Here is a 5,529-nt window from a genome sequence, read left to right on the forward strand (position 1 = left end):
CAAATCAGCTTCAGGTTTTGTTCTCTGAAATTAAATGTGACGGCATGATCTTTATGATCCTTTTTCTCCCCTTTTCGTCTTTTTTTTTTTTTTTTTTGTATGCATTATTACTTTTTGGAACAGCATTTTGCTAGCACCACAGGGGAAATTCAGTTAGGTTGTCAGCCTGATATAGTGTATTATCAGACGCGTTAGCTTTTCCTCCCTCTTACATTTGCTTAAGAGCTTATAAACCACAGAGAATAAAAAGTGCTAAATAGAATGAAATGACCTGTCAAGGGTAGATATAGTATTTGTGAATGACTTAAAAAAATTCCACCAGCTTCAAGCACTTCAGTCTCACTGACTGTCTGCGCTATCTTGAAATTTGGCCTCTTTCTTTTTTCCCCCAAGTAAAGCACTTTGATGGTCATTGATCTTTGATGATTGCTTCTTGAAAAGGACTAATTTTGTCTTCCCATATTCAGTCCAGGACAAGATTTTGTAGCAGGAGAGGATGCCATTATGAGATTTGAAATAGATTTGAATCCTGCTCTTAATATAATGAGCCTAATCTTGAATTTTACAAAACATTGAACAAAGTCAAGACAAGCGACTCCCAAGAAGAATTAACCAATAAATTCTTTACACTGCAGAGAATTTAATTATTTTATTAAAGGAGAATAGGAGAATTTTCCAGAGGAAATAAAGTGACTGATCTCATACCCAGGTCATTGTTAACCCTGACACATATATTAAATTGAGGAGCTGGGGTGATCAGCTTGCATTTAACCTCTCAGGAAATATGGGATAGTGCTTATCCAGAAGCTCCAGTGGGTATTGATTAGGAGACTGAAGTTTCATATGTAATCCTTCTTTCACTCCTTTTTTCTAAAGTCCTGTCCGTGTTGTTTGTCATCATCCGTGTGTCCCCCCCGCCCCCAGCAATTACGTCAAAACCTTGTCAGGGTTTAAAGCTTTGCCCTGAACTTTAAATAGCAGCTTGCTAGTCAAAGTGCTATGAACAGTATATTCCTATATGTTCCAGGACTGGCGCTAAGATTATAATGTAACTTGTTTGTTTGGCATGTACATCACATAATCCGGTACAAGAGGGCTGCTTTCGTTCACTGCAGGCTTCGAGGTGCTGGTGTGCTGCTGCCATGCACACAATGGTCCTGGACATGCTGGTGCTGAGATGAGCCTGCACAGCTACGTGAGCTGCTCCAGGACCCACACCGCGGTCCAGACATGGGAAGATAGAGCTTAAAATGCCATCTCTGGACATGTCTGTGTAGCAATGTAGTGTGGACATACCAACTGGCTCCAACAAGTTAGCTTGAGTACTGGGCTCTGCCACCTGATGGTGACCATGCTGTGGTGTGCAAGACAGAGCTGGTCAAGGAGAGAGGAGGAACTGTAACCTGGACTGTGCTCTCTGCCTTAGCCACAGAAATAAGGCCCAGTGTGCCAGCACTGTGGTCCCATCACTGTAGCCCCAAATGCTTGTTTTGTTCTTGAAGCTGCACAATAAATACACCATTCATTTGTGGGTTTCCCAAATGTTAGCTGTGTCTGAGGAAATGAGCTGGGTGGGATTCAGAACAGAACATGATATGTGTAGGTTGTTGCTCTTCAGCCGGATTCATAGAGTACTGTATAGAAGTGGTGCAGAGCTTCATAGTTCCTTGGAAGACATTTCTGATAGACTACTAACCCTCTGTATCTACAGAGAATGCAATCCACAGGAGGCACTTGCTTCTAGTTGCTTTCAGAAAAAAAACCCTCTAGCCTGATAAAAAAAAAACCCAACTCCTATCAGCTTAGTTTTTCTAGCCCTAATGAAAACCTAGTAGTACCTTACTGTACAAACAGTCCCATAAAAATCTGTCACAAGGCAATGACATACACACTCAAAGACAGGATGATGACAGCTGGTTCTAGTACATAAGACCCTCTTGTAAGTCTAACCTGTGATTTACCCAGTAGGAAAATATTTGGATAACCTTTCTGCAGTAAGAAGCATTACTTTGTAATTCAGATGTATGGGAATATTAAGTAATTATATTCCAATTATTAATTGCTATAAAAAAGCATGTCTGACATTTTTTCTCTGCAGAAAAGAACCACAACAAATTCCATGCCTATTTGAATGACAGTGAAATACCCTTCAGATTGCCCTTGGTAATCTGTGCCCATATCTCCACTGCTCCAGTGAAATGAGCACATCCCTTGAAGACTCTGCATGAATGAGCTCTGGGCTCTTTAATTTAATAAGGAGCTTCTGCACTCAGAGAGGGAGGAAATTCATGAACTAGAGAGACCAAAGTAGAAACCCCAGTTAGAAGCTAATGCCCTACATCTTGGTATCTGAAACTCTTTGATCAGTTGTATGCTTGGGTTATTTGGTCAGATCCTTATTCCAGCACAAACACACTGCCTGTTCAGTTATTGGCTGTATGTCTAGACATAGGGATACCTTTAGATGCAAGCGTGTCTAAAAACTGCTCAATAATAGAAAAAAGACAGGGCCCTGAGAGGGATTGAACAACTACCTGTTCTTCCAGCCTAAGACAAACGGTTAGCAAAAACAAACTCTCACCTCACAAGACAGGGATGCCTGCCAAATTCGTTCTCTGTGAAAGAACTGCAACCTGCATCGCATTTATAGAGATTTGTATTTGCTGTTTAGTTTAAGAGGGAACACAGGTAACAGCCACGTCACCCCTGTGCAAGCCATTACCCATATGTAGTACGCAGGATGGAAATCCCGTCAGCTGATGCCTACATCTGTCAGCCCGCCGCTGTTTACTCTCACTTGGCGACTCGTAAAAGCGGGCTGGTAGAAGATGACGACAGAATTTTTGGAGAATGGACGCGGGAGCCAGGGGTGTATTGCTGTGGCGAGGTCTGCCCCGCACTAAGGGGCAGGCCGGCCTGTGGCAAAACCGCGGGCTTTCCAGCGGAGCCGTGGGGCAGCGGGACCGAAGTGGAGGAGCCTAGGCGGAGCCCGGGGGAGGCCCGGGGGAGGCCCGGGCTGCAGGCGGTCGGTCGGGGGCTGCAAGGCGGCCGGCGGCCACCGGGGGGCTTCATTTCACCTCGAAAGGAGCTCTGCCGGGAGCTGCTTCCAGAGAAAGCGGGTCGTTAGCGCTAATGAGAGCCTGGCTTTTCTCCTCCCGTCGCGGAGCATTTGCTGTTAGCTCAGGTTTTATCCATTTAAAGGTATCTCGGCCTCCCTGTTTATTTCGGGGGTTTCAAGTCTGTCGGCCTTCACAGCGTTGAGGCTAATACACTTAAGCACGTTTTACCCTTTGCAGGAGTCTTGCGTCAGCTGAGTAACAGCAAAGGCCATTTCTGGGGCAGGACAGCCACCCCGAATGTTGTGCTAAAAGCTCTTTAGAGCCTACCAGACTCCCGTTCCCGCGGTGCTGCTCTACTTTTTGCTACAAACGGGTGCTTCAATGATTTCTTGCTTAAATAATTAGCCGTGAGAGTAATACATATTAATAACTATAATACATGGGGTTTTTTTAAACGCTTATATTCATTCATAAGATCTCAAAGTGCTTTTTAAATGAGGTCAGCACAATTAACCCTATTGAACCGCTGCTGTGAAGAATTTCCAGACGTGCTCATAACTGATGCTGTCACTGTGCATCAGCCGGGCAAACGGTCCCTTTTCTAACACCTTTAAGCCAAGGCTGGAACCAAAAGCAAAACAGTGGGAAGCCTCCATATTAGATTAGGTTTTTGGTCACAGAAGCTGCTGCTGCCTTGAAGGGAGGAAGAAAACCGCCTGGAAGCATTTGGAAACTGCCCCGCTGTGGTTAAAATGGTTGGGGATCACTGAAGAGCTGAAAGCAGTACTTGGCAAAAACTGGAAGAGGTAGCAGTGAGAAGGAGAGCGAAGTTTCTTAAGTAACACGTAGCTTAGAGAGCTGTCACAATTTTTGAGATAGGCTTCTGCCCTTCCTCAGAGAAAAACGTTCCCAGTGATCTGGAAGAGTGAGGGGGCTAAAGCCCTAAAAGGAGGCCTCCAATTTTAGAAATGTCTCTCCTCTCCATAATCCCTCCACTTTTATAACATTTTCTAGGTATGACATTATACAAACTGCGTAACTGACAAATCCTCCGTTTGCATTAGATTTAAGTGACTTCCCTCCCATCGCTCCTCACTGTTAAAAATACATTACAGAAATTACTATCCTGCCTAGGAAAATGTGTGATGACTCTGGTGTCTGTCGTTTATTTCTAAAACATTTTGGCATTTTTCCTGCCGGGTTGTCTTTTCCCTTCAGCTTCAAGTGGGGGAGGGGAAAGTGCAGGGTTAGGGCAAAATTTTTCAATTTCCCTGGTTATTGAATGCATGCATTGCCGCCCGCATGCCAGGCATGATGGGATCTAAACGCTGAGCAGGAGCAGTGAAATCCTCAGGAGGAAAGGCGAATAGAAAGCACAGAGAAGCCACAGTTTGGGCTGCCATAAGAATGGCTGCATCAAATTGGACCAAAGGTACTGGTGCAGGATCCTGTTTTCCCACAGTGGCCTGTATTTACAGAAACATGACCTTTCCTCTCAGGAGAACTTTCAGCTTCTGCAAAGGGGACAAATTCACCCCTGCTTTCACCTCCTTGCCGCATGGGCTAAATCTGGCCCTCCGCATCCAAACAACCCTCCGATCTCCTTCACTCCTTTCTCCCACAGGCCTCTGGCTGACGGTCCAGCGCTGCTTCTCAGGGGCTGCTTGCGCAGGGCGTTTCTGAGTGTTAATCACGCCACAGAGATCCGGTTTCCCTCTGATAAGAGCCCGGCTCAATCTGCAAGGAAAGGAAGGGAATCAATCTGCCTGATTGCCGTAGACCCTTCATTTTGCACTCCGCAGCCCCTCGCCAAGCAGAGCAGCGGGGGTGTCTCCGCTCAGTTGCTCCCAGCAGGTGTCACTATGGAATGGGAAAATGCAATTCCAGGGCCGGGAAAGGAGCCTGGCTGCAGGCAGAGCATCCTCTGACACTGCCACCAAGGTAGCGTGTCGCTACGTTCAGGAAACTTTCATAATTAGATCTGAAACAGATGTGCTGCCGGCCTCGGCTTCTCCGCTTTTTTCCCCTCCATTGCAGCAACCCTAACAGAGGGTCAGAGGAGTTTTTCTGATTTTTTAAAACAGTGCTTAGCAATGAAGAGACACCTGTCTTCATGGATCACTACCCGGTGCGGTAACACAGCACAATAACGTGTAAAGTTTCCAGAACTGTTGGCAATTACTGATAAGCCCAGTTCAGCTCTCAGTTACATACAAAGCTGGGTAAACAATGGGAGGAAAAAATTAATTAGAGCCCGTGTTTGCTAAAGCTGGCTAGCGATTCCATCTGATCACGTTCCTGCTCCTTTTATTCCCTTTGCACAAACATTTGGGTGGTCAGGTTTTGCTGGCATCTAGGTGTGCAGGAGGAGCTTTTGTCTGTGCAAATAATTCATCTCTCCCAGGACATGGGCCCTTCTGGCGAGCACTTGCCCACGCTCTGCCCTTGTGTTTGCAGCTGGGAAGGTGTT

The sequence above is a fragment of the Grus americana genome, chromosome 1 (assembly GCF_028858705.1).
Source record: "Grus americana isolate bGruAme1 chromosome 1, bGruAme1.mat, whole genome shotgun sequence".
Taxonomy (NCBI): Eukaryota; Metazoa; Chordata; class Aves; order Gruiformes; family Gruidae; genus Grus; species Grus americana.